Source organism: Lactuca saligna, chromosome 7, assembly GCF_052625555.1.
Source record: "Lactuca saligna cultivar CGN05327 chromosome 7, ASM5262555v1, whole genome shotgun sequence".
Classification (NCBI taxonomy): Eukaryota; Viridiplantae; Streptophyta; class Magnoliopsida; order Asterales; family Asteraceae; genus Lactuca; species Lactuca saligna.
Window position 1 is genome coordinate 70,079,094 of NC_136423.1, and position 12,477 is coordinate 70,091,570.

At 38.2% G+C, this 12,477-nt stretch overlaps 1 long non-coding RNA gene across 1 annotated transcript; it reads left to right on the forward strand.

Annotated features, from left to right (window-relative positions):
- The first annotated feature begins 663 nt into the window (after positions 1-663).
- LOC145005966 (uncharacterized) lies at positions 664-3,605 on the forward strand. The gene is made up of 3 exons (XR_013662743.1): positions 664-1,323; positions 1,852-1,950; positions 3,313-3,605. It is a non-coding gene; the product is annotated as an uncharacterized LOC145005966 (long non-coding RNA).
- The last annotated feature ends 8,872 nt before the right edge of the window (positions 3,606-12,477 follow it).

Consider the following 12,477-nt stretch of genomic DNA (forward strand, 5'->3'; position numbering starts at 1 on the left):
GTCAAACGAAACGTAAAGCACAAACTGTAACTTTGGTTAACGACTGAAAAACTAAAAATTTGTATCAAGTGCCTGTAAACAAAGAAAATATTCTAGGCTCGTAGTACATGTTTCCCTGATCGCGGATATATAAAGAATGTCCAAAGCGAAGTTAATATGTAAAAGATATGATCGTTTTAAGAAACCAAACTGGTATAACATTGACTTTATCTGACTTTAAAAACTGTATTGATCCATAGAGGTACTTGCCCACCTCAGATAGAAATTCTGAGAGCATTTTTGGACCCGGATTATGTTCTGCTATTTTATTCACCACTCGAAATAATTTTAGTAGAAATATTTGTAAAAGTTAGAAAAATCAAACGTTTTAGACCAATTAGACGCAAAACTTTAAACGCCAATTCCGAGAGTTCTACAACTCGAAAAATTTATCCTTCCAGGTTTTTAGAATCCTAGAATTAAAATCTATCGATCGACGCTATCAAGAAATTACCCGATATCGAGAATTGGACACATGAAACTAGATCCATTTTTAAAATTTAATGAGATATTATATTTTGGTCAAAAATAAAATAAACTAAACAAATATAATAATAACGAACAAATAGACAACCAATTTACGTGTCTCCCTCTCAAAAGTCAAACTTTCAAAATGAGAAAAACACCAAGTTTACTTTCTTCCGGATCAGAAAGTACCATACGTAAATGGTGAAAACATTGGGCTGTCCTTCCCTTCATTGATAAGAAAAGTTCAGCCACCCACAAACCTCTCTACGTCTACTAATGCTTTTAGTTGCTTCGCTTGTGACTGTGTAACCATGTAACCACCGAGAACCATAGTGGTTCCCCGTATCTTGTCACTGATCGGAGTAAGCCATCAGACACAACCCAACACCACCTTCCTTTGTCACTTTCTCTCTTCCCAGGCGAAGAGAGCCACCACTGTCGACTGTGGTAGCTCCTCCACCTCCCCATGTCATTCCGACCATAAGCTTGCACCTCACTGCCTGGTCTCTCGTCGAGCTCGCCTGAAAAGAAAGGAAACGAAGGCAGTGAAGCTGCCACTGCAGGTCCGTAACCATCCACCGTTGTCAAAACCCATTTCACCTCCAACCACCGCTTTGACTATTGGAATGCCTCCATACCGGCAGCTACCACCTGAAACCACCTGGCGTTCCTTCCCTCTCGTCAAAACCTTCGGAACAGGAAAGCAAACGCAGGGAAGCTTCCATCGCCGCCTACTGCCGCCAAACGTTGCCACAGGCCACCGCCATCGTCAACCTCCGTCATCATCACCATTCTCCGCCGATTCTGCTATCACCGGTAAGCCACCGCCACCCTCACTTAATTCTTCCTATGTCGAGACCGTGGACGACTGAAATTGGTGCCAAGAGACCCAACAAAGGGGTCTCGTGTTCGTCCGATCTCATACTCCACTGATTGGAGTCACCTGCAAATGTCACGTAACTTAAACGACGACAAATTGTTCAAACTTTGAATCATTTTAATTAAATATGACCCTAGAAGTTTTTGACATATTTAATTTAAACCCTTAGGTTTGTTAATTTTACAAACTAAGTCCCCTTCTTGAAAATAGTTCACCATTTAGGTCAAACTGCCAAGTAAAATGACAATAACAGTCCCTCTCTTCGAAAAATATTAACAACATAAGCCTGAAATCGTAACTTATGCTGAGAATGCGCACTTTAGTCCCTGCCATGCAAAAATATTACAAGAAAAGTCCCTCGTTGAATAATTTTAACAAAATAAATCCGTAGAATTTATTTACTTTATCAAAGACCACCCTATACTTAATAATTAATACCAAAACTACCCTTTTTGGTTTATTAGGTAATATAAATAGACCCGATCATTCGTTTTAAGGGCATAAAACATCACAGAACGATATTCACGACGGATTCACTCTCGAACCCCGTTCACGCTTCAAGGGTGAGTGTTACAGCCCCTTTTTATGTTTTATTATTTTGGGGGGGAATACATGTGAAATATATATAAATATATTTTCCGGTTATGAAATGTGTTTATAAACATGCTAAATATATATATATATATATATCGGTTATGGAATACGCATATAAAAAAATATATATCTAGTTTTAATACTTATTATTGTCAAAATAATGTATTATAAACTGGTTTATTTACAATATACATGCGTTTAAAAATATTTAGTCATGTGCATAATTTATTTCACTTACATCGAGCATGTACAAACATATTTGTCAATTATATATGTACAATTTATAACAATTATATCTTAGAAATAATTCATGCATGTGAAGAAGCATTTTATCTATTTAAGCGAGTGACATACATTTTTACGGATTTATTGATCTTATTCAACTTTTATAGTGAAACTTTACCGTATAACCTAGTTAATGGCCTTTATAGTGAGATAGTATTCATTACCTACGTTTAAACACTTAGTATTCCCATTCAACTATAACCGTTAATCCTCGGAGCGAGATACGTATGTATAGATCTATACGGGTTGACACCCCCACCTGCGGTTGCTAGCTACAACCTCGACTGATCAATCGAAGCAGGTGCATATTTATCTTTAGTATAACTACGACGTCTAATGAAGCATCGTGCAGGGATTATAACTAGTCACATAGCTCGGTTATAGGACTCACTATAGGCATTAACAAGACTCTTTAACTAGAAACCATGGATTCGGTTTCTCTGTGTATCAAGCATTTTAAGTATGGACTTACTTATGGTATAACTCTCTATCAAGCATTTTAAGTATGGACTTACTTATGGTATAACTCTCTATCAAGCATTTTATGTATGGACTTACTTATGGTATAACTCTCTATCAAGCATTTTATGTATGGACTTACTTATGGTATAACTCTTTATCAAGCATTTTATGTATGGATTTACTTATGGTTTAACTCTTTATCAAGCATTTTAAGTATGGGTTTACTTATGGTTTAACTCTTTATCAAGCACTTGAAGTATGGGTTTACTTATGGTTTAACTCTTTATCAAGCATTTTAAGTATGAATTTACTTATCGTTTAACTCTTTACCAAGCATTTCAAGTATGGATTTATCTATGGTTTATCTATTTATCAAGCATTTAAAGTATGGATATACTTATGATTTATCTCTTTAACAAATATTTCAAGTATAGATATATTTGTGATTTAACTCTTTATTAAACATGGTTTTAACCATAAAAGAAATACTTTCTAGACTTATAAAGTATATTTACTGCGGTTAGCAGAAAACCTGTAACTCTCACCAACCTTTGTGTTGACCCTCAAATCACATGTATTCTCAGGAGATCAGTAAACCAGCGTTTAACAGAAGATTTGTTCATGGATTCTCGGGCAATCTAGTCTTATTTAGTTTTTGTTATGTTGACCTACTTGTTAAGGTGAATTTATGAACCTATTAATATATGTATGAAACTTGTATTTGAACTTTAAATTTGAATGTAACTGCTATGTTATTATTGTTGTAACTTGTGATGTATATTCAATTTGCTTGGGATCCATGAACTAAGTCGCACAGCCCGGCGTATTCCGCGCCTCGGCCGGGGGTGTGACACACGGTTTGTACAAACAAGGATTTACTTTTTCATTTGATAATGAATGTGGTGGTATTAATGCTTTTTATAATAATGTTCTTTATTTTAAAGCAGTACCTTGTGATGGTGTATATGAAATTGTATCGGTTGTAGACCACTTAGGAAATAATGTATTGCATATTAATTCTTCCACTAGTTTGGACAAAGCATCCTTGTGGCATTTTCGTCTTGGACATGTTAACAAGAAGCGCATAGGCCAACTCCAAAAGCCTGGAGTCTTGGAATCATTTAACTTAAAGTCGGATGATAGTTGTGAGTCTTGTTTGCTTTGAAAAATATCAAAGTCACCCTTTACTGGTACTTGTGTTAGGGGTGAAGGTTTGTTGGACCTCATACACACAGATGTGTGTGGACCCTTCAGAACCGCCACAAGGGATGCTATTCGCATCTCTGTGATTTTTACTGATGATTACATTAGATATGGTTATGTCTACTTAATCAAGCATAAGTCAGAAACCTTTGAAAAGTTCATAGAGTTTAAACAAGAAGTGTAGAATCAATTGGGCAGGAACATTAAGATGCTTCAATCCGATCGAGATGGAGAGTATCTTAGTACAAAGTTTCTTGACTATCTTAAAGAGTGTGAAATTGTTTCACAATTGACACCTCCTAGGACACCACAACTTAATGGTGTGGCTGAGAGGCGCAATCGAACCCTGTTAGACATGGTTTGTTCCATGATGAGTCGAGCTTCGTTACCAATCTCATTTTGGGGGTATGCCTTAGATACTGCTACTCATATCGTTAATCTAGTCCCTACAAAGAAGGTTACCAAAACACCTCACGAGATGTAGACTGGGAAAGTTCCCACTTCAGACCACATCAAGATTTGGAGTTGCGAGGCTTTCTTGAGGCGCGAGACTCATGATAAGCTCGATCCTCGTAGTGAGCGGTGTATTTTCATCGGCTACCCACAGAAATTCTTTGGTTACCTCTTCTACAGACCCAGTGAGAATGTGGTCTTTGTAGCAAGGAGAGGAGTCTTTCGTGAGAGAGAATTTATAAGCCAAGGAAACAATGGGAAGCAAATTGACCTTGAAGAGATTCAGGATTCAAGCGGTGAAGGAACCTCAGACACTAGCAATCAACCTAAAGAGGGAACTCCTGTTGAGCCAATTGATGAGTCTGTAGCTCTGAGGCGTTCCACTAGAGTTACAAATCCTTTTGAGCATTATTATGGTTTCCATATTACTACGGAAGGTGATACATTTACCAGTGATAGTAAACTAGTAAATTTGGATGAACCTAACAGCTATAGGGAAGTCATGGCAGGCCCTGGGTCTGCTAAATAGAAAGAGGCTATGGATAGTAGTATTCATTCCATGTATGACAATCAAGTTTGGAATTTGGTTGATAATGTATCGGGTTGTAAGACAGTTGGGTGCAAATGGATCTTCAAAAAGAAGAACGACATAGATGGGAAAGTGCACACTTATAAGGCACGATTGGTTGCGAAGGGCTTCAATCAAACTCAGGGAGTTGACTATGATGAAGCCTTTTCACCAGTAGCGAAGATTAAGTCTATTAGGGTTATGCTAGCCATTGATTCATTTCATGATTATGAAATATGAAAAATGGATGTCAAAACTGCTTTCCTTAATGAAAAGTTGGCTGAAGATGTTTACATGAGTCAGCCAGAGGGTTTTGTCAATACAAAGTACCCTGACAGAGTGTGAAAGCATGAGAAATCCATTTATGGATTGAAACAAGCGTCTCGTTGCTGGAATCTTTGTTTTGATGAGAAAGTTAAAGAGTTTGGTTTTTCGAGAAGCGAGGATGAGTCCTATGTATATGTTAGAGCTAGTGGGAGTATTGTTAGCTTTTTGGTACTGTATGTGGATGACATATTACTCATAGGAAATGACATCCCAAATTTGCAGGAGATTAAGTCCTGGCTTGAGAAGTGTTTCGCTATGAAAGACCTTAGAGAAGCTGCTTATATCCTAGGAATAAGGATATCAAGTGATAGGAGTAAAAGACTAATTGAACTTAGTCAAAGCAACTACTTGGACAAGGTGTTGAAGAGGTTTAACATGCAGAATTCCAAGAAATGTGATTTACCGATCCAAAGCAATGCCAAACTGAGTAAGGCTCAGAGTCCGAGTACTAAGGCTTAGATAGCTGAGATGAGTCGATTACCATATACTTCCGATCTTGGCTCGATCATGTATGCTATGACTTGTACCGACCCTGACGTGGCCTTTGCTTTGAGCATGTTCAACAGATATCAAGAGAACCCTAGAAAGGCTCACTAGACTGAGGTAATGAACATTCTTAAGTACCTGCGAAGGACTAAAGATTGGATCCTTACTCTTGGTGGGAGAGATGACTTTAGAGTAGTAGGGTATAGTGACACCAGCTTTCAAACCGACAGAGAGAATTTCCACTCTCAGTCGGGTTGGGTCTTTACCCTGAATGGAAGAGCGATTACTTGTAAAGTTTCCAAGCAGGAGACAGTAGTTGATTCAACATGTGAATCAGAGTACATAGCAACGAGTGAAGCGACAAAGGAGGCGATATGGCTAAAGAAATTCATTGGAGACCTTGGAGTTGTACCAACTATAAAGGAGCCTATGTAGATTTTGTATGATAGTAATAGTGTGGTTACCTTAGCCAAGGAATCAAGAGATCATGGCAAATTCAGACACATTGACAGAAAATATCACTTCATAAGACACAAGATAGAAGAAGGACTCCTGGTAGCAAAGAGGGTATCATCAGAACAGAACCTAGCAAACCCCATCACGAAGGGACTGACTAGGGTTAGGCATTTGCAGCATGCGAGGCACATCGGGCTGAAGGAAGATATTTGTTTTACTGATTAGATAGCTATTTCTGAAACTTGTTAATTGTAATTGACATTCGATGATTAAATAAAAGTTGTTGTTTGATTATGAGTAAGGTGTTACTATCTTGTGTCGATCGTTTACTACTGTTTCAACTTTACATGTTTTGAATTCCAGAATAATTACTTTATTCAAACTCTACACAGTCAATCATACTTTGGAAGTATGTATGAATCAGTACTGTCATGAATTGGCCTTGTAGATGTCTAAGGTGTTAGACATAGCAAAAGTTGCTACAACATTCATGAGTGCTCATAAGTCCTGAGTATTGGATTAAACCCATGCTCACTTGTATCACTTCATGGAATTTATCTCGAGTGATTGTGAGAAGGTAATATCATATACATCTTCAAACCTAGATATGGGAGTTGTTGACTATGAGTTGGTTACATTGATTGCACAAAAACGCATCAGTAACTTGATGTTATAAAATGTGCCTTTGTGTATGATTCAACAAGTAGTTAGTACAAGCATATGAGTTGAAGTTTATCTATTCCTTTAGTCCTTGGAGGATTAGAAGCGATATCTGGGCCCCTCAATGATTTTGTTTTGACCTATGTGTCGGGCCCGGTAAGAACTAAATTGATGTGTTCAGTTTAGTTCTATGTCAAACAAATTGGAAATCGGGAAACAAACTGCTAGACAAAAAGTACAACGTCGTTCCATGTATTTTTCCAACTGATATCTTGAGAATAGGGGATTATATTATCACTTATCTAAAATGGCACTTCATAGTTCAACAGAGTTTTAAGAGCTACAATTTTTGGTCATTTCCTGAATTCATACTTGCAAGTATAGTTATCAGACTTATCCAAGTGTGAGATTATTGGATAAGGTGTCTAAGTCTGTAACTATATTTGGTATGTACTTAACCCGACCCGACATGGTCCATTTAGGTTGCACTTCACCAAAACAATTTGTATGGATAATCTTTTGAGAATAGTATATTTATGATTTATTAATATATTATAAGTTATAATATATTAAAATGAAACCATATTATTTAATTAGTAGTGATCATGAATTAATTTGGAATTAACGTAGTGATCAAAAGAAACTAATTAAATATGGACTCTTATATAGAATGGGCCAATGTTCATTTAGGATGGGCTAAGCTTGCATGGATAGTCCATGGGTTTTTTAACCCATGGATCCTATGCAAATGAAAGGTCATGGGTATTAGGGTTTACATGGATGTAACCCTAATCCACCATACTATATAAAGAGGTCTTTGGCACTTGAAATGGCACTAGTGTGTGAGAACAAGGGTGGGTCGATTTCTAGAGTGCTTCATATTCTCTCAAAGTCTTCTAAGTTGTTTTGGGTGATTTGTGATTCCACTTGAGGCATTCACATTATTGGTGCTACGCTCTTAAAGCTCCAAACAATCAACCACAAGAAAAGGTAAGTCATTCTACTAGTTTTTATATTACAAGTACTCCATGATATGCTAGTTAGGATGAGAACTTTGGAGAAATCATATTTGCATGTTGAATAGAGAAAACATAGATCCAAGGTTTCTAGGGTTGCATGTACACCATAGGAGTGTTAGAATGCTAAAACCCCTTCATATTACACATTCAAATTGGTAGTTGTAATGTTTTGGATAAAACAAAGATCAACTAAGATCAATTGTGTGAAGTGCTATTCTTGATAAGAATCCACACTAACTGATGAATATTTATTTGTCAAGGAATGGTTCTTGACAAGAGAATCTTATATGTCAAGAGGTTAGTGGGAGTCTTAAAGATCTTGAATAGTTTCAATAACTAATCAAGAATCAAACCAATTGTTTATCACTAGCACACGACTTAAGGTTTATAACCTATCGTGTTGACATATTATTGTTTCTGTGTCCATTCCAGTTAAAGTTGACTATGCATGTGAGTTCTATGAGTTCTCAATTGTTTGTATAAGGCAAAGCGGCTTGATCAGTGAAGGTTCATTGATCAGTAAAGGTGAGCTACTCAACAACTTGGAAGACATGGTAGGCCCTTGTGCTACCAAGTGGCAAGAAATTAAGAGGTGAACTACTCAACAACTTGGAAGACATGGTAGGCCCTTGTGCTACCAAGTGGCAAGAAATTAAGATTGAACACGTTCAGTCCATATGAGTTTGAATTTTTTGAATTTGTCATTGTAACACCTGGTTCCTAGTATGACCATTCCTTGAGCATTTTGAGCATTTCTTGTGTGAATCTTGAAGTTTTGAAGAGAAGAAGGAAGCTAGATCCAAGGGAGTAGAAGGAGATCCAAGATCTTGCACCCACTACATAGTTTATTGAGGTAATAATCGGATTCCTTCTGTTTGTAACATCCCCCTCTTGCACGTATCACAATAACATCCCCCTCTTGCACGTATCACAATATTGTCCGCTTTGGGCCACTCGGCACGAGGACTTCCCAGGGGGTCACCCATCCTGGTACTACTCCCGCTCGAGCACGCTTAACTGCAGAGTTCTTATGGGATCTGCTGCCCTCACGGCTTTAAAATGCATTGTGACAAGGGAGGTATCCACACCCCTTATAAGGAGATGTTTTGTTCTCCTTCCAAGCCGACGTAGGATCAGGTGCAACCCATCTTCACCCCCCATTATAGGGTTCGACGTCCCTGTCGAACACATCGACCCGTGCCCTGTCTCCGATACCATTTGTAACATCCCCCCTCTGGCACGTATCACAATATTGTCCGCTTTGGGCCACTCGGCACGAGGACTTCCCAGGGGGTCACCCATCCTGGTACTACTCCCGCCCGAGCATGCTTAACTGCAGAGTTCTTATGAGATCTGCTGCCCTCACGGCTTTAAAACGCGTTGTGTCAAGGAAGGTATCCACACCCCTTATAAGGAGATGTTTTGTTCTCCTTCCAAGCCGATGTAGGATCAGGTGCAACCCACCTTCACCCCCCATTATAGGGTTTGACGTCCCTGTCGAACACATCGACCTGTGCCCCAGCTCTGATACCATTTGTAACATCCCCCTCTTGCACGTATCACAATATTGTCCGCTTTGGGCCACTCGGCACGAGGACTTCCCAGGGGGTCACCCATCCTGGTACTACTCCCGCCCGAGCACGCTTAACTGCAGAGTTCTTATGGGATCTGCTGCCCTCACGGCTTTAAAACGCATTGTGACAAGGAAGGTATTCACACCCCTTATAAGGAGATGTTTCGTTCTCCTTCCAAGCCGATGTAGGATCAGGTGCAACCCACCTGATCGAACTACGGACCTCCAGTCTTGTAAACTACAGACTCATTCATGGAGAGACTCGGCGAGTCCAAGGCAATCTTCATATCCCAAGAACAGACTCGGCGAGTTGTTCATACAACTCGGTGAGTCACAGTCGGAGTGTTCATATGTTGAAGGAGAACTCGACGAGTTGTTCATACAACTCGGCGAGTCAGATGCAGATTGACTAAGTGTTAGTACCAATGAGGAACTTGTCGAGTCTGTGCCAAACTCGACGAGTAGTAGCGCGCAAAAATGAGAAATGAGAGTAGGGACTCGACGAGTTGGTGGCCCAACTCGACAAGTCAGGTCAACTGCATGTTGAATTTGACCAAGAGGTTGACCTTGACCAGGGGTAAAATAGTCATTTTACCCTCAGTATAGTTATCAGTATTTGATTGAGTGTACTTATGGAAATTATAGCCGGGGTGAAACCAGAGCAGCACCAGACAGATTCCAGATCAGTTCATTCAGCAGCTAGACTACGAGGTGAGTCTTCCTTCCAGTAGGAACGGGTCTACGGCCACAATGTCGGCTCGTTTAGTTAGCAGTAGTTCCGGACCTCGATCCGATGCAGTAGTTAGATTGCTTGATGTCTTTATGATTCAAGCACGTTTGCGTTATGTGTTCTGGAATTCAGTCCGATGCAGTATGCAGTAAATGTGCCTATGCTAGTTGATATGTTTATGCTATGCCATGTTATGCTCAGTCAGTTTCTGAACTTCGGTCCGATGCAGGGGACAAGGTCCCAATCAGTTCTGGATTTCGGTCCGATGCAGTTAGTTCCGTACTTCAGTCCGATGCAGGGGACAAGGTCCTAGTTAGTTCTGGACTTCGGTCTAATGCAGTTTCCGGGCTTCGGTCCGATGCAGAGGGCAAGGCCCTGGTTAGTTTCGGACTTCGGTCCGATGCGGTTTCCGAACTTCGGTCTGATGCAGTGGGCAAGGCCCAGTTTGTTTTTATATGTTATTGTATGGTATGTGGTAGTTTGGGGGAGCTCACTAAGCTCCGTGTTTACGGTTTCAATTTTGGTTTCAGGCACTTCCGCAAGTAATGGGAAGAGCTCGGGATGATGGCATCACATATACCACAACTTTAGTTTTTGTCCTGGGAGTTGATTAGCTTTTCATATATATGATTGATATAGTCTTCTCGTGATACTTTGTTATGGTTTTGAGATATTGGCGTATGGGCTTTTATTTTATGGTATTGATCTAATGATTTTAGTAATGATTAAACAAAAATTTTTGGGTTGTATTTTGGGATGTTACACTCATAGACCTTATCTTATGATAATGGTTAGAAATAACAAATTCACATGGATAGGAACACATACACCATAAAATCTACGTGACATAAGGTTTCTCTCCATTTCATGAAAATAAGTGTGAGGAAACACTTTTACTAAGAAGATTTTGAGGAGATAGCAGTTGTGTTAATTTCATTCTCAAATTCGATTATGATTATGGCATCCCTCTTCATAGTTCAAATTGTAAGAAATGGCAAATAGTTTAAACATTCAGATTTATTGTTGTAAGTTCTGAAATATTTTAGACACATATATGACTTTTCTTATAAAAGGTGTATGAGCTTAGATAAAGTCTTATCGAAGCATCTCGTATCAGAAATCTGAGCTTTGGTAAGAACGTCAATAAGTATTGATTTCTAGAAGTTTAGCTGATTTCTGGGTACATGTTAAAGCTAGTGGGAGCATAAGTGTTATGATGGTAATCATTATGCTAGTAGGAGCATAATCATTATGGTAAGTATTGTGAGTTAGCAATGTTGCTTATAGGGAACAAAGTTTTAATTTGCAAAATTGCAAAGTTTGAAAATTGCTCACTATAGTAAGCGAGAGGATACTTATACTTTATTTCAAATCTAAAAGCTTAGATTGAAATTTTAGTTAGACTTAGTCATGGATATATATATATATATATATATATATATATATATATATATATATATATATGTGTGTGTGTGTGTGTGTGTGTGATTAGCATATTGGAATGTTTCAACATGGGAATTCTATGTATGGAAATGTTATAGCAAAAGACCGGTCGAGTATCATGTCTTTATGTGAGACATTATGATTCGTATCCTATATGCTTCAGGTATAGGATTGATTGCATATGTTATAATATTTTTGTGTTCTAATTCTCTAAATGCATGTGGCATTAAGAGGGAAAAAGGATTAGATCCAAATATGACTAAAGTAGTTAAACAACTATCATGTAAGGTTCGCTAAGGATTGGTTACTTAAGGACAGTGGAAGTATAGTAATGGATGGACCATATTGACACTATTATGAATACAGAGGATTCTATTAATAATTAGTTTTCATATGGAAAATATGGAAATGTTTCCATATTGGGAGTTGGATATTAAGAATCTATGTGAAACTTAGAAGCTGTTATGCAAGAAGGATGTTCAAAGGAATGTACTTTGAAATTGAGACTTCACTTCCATGGAATTGTTCTTGTAACAATATCCAATGGAATACTTTGAAATATCGTTGGTAGAATCTCTGTGACTTTTGTACCTCGACATTACGAAAGGAATTATTGCATAATAGTTTAGAGTTTGACACATTCTAATAGTGATAAGAATTGGTATTCTAACACTAGTAATAAGAATTTGGAATTGTGAAATGATTTTCATTGGAAATGTCTTCCATTGATCTATTTTACAAATTAAGGACCATAGATAAACATAGTGTGCATGCTTGGAGCATGGGATAACTATTGTTTTAATTCAAGTATTAACTTGATAAATCGAAACA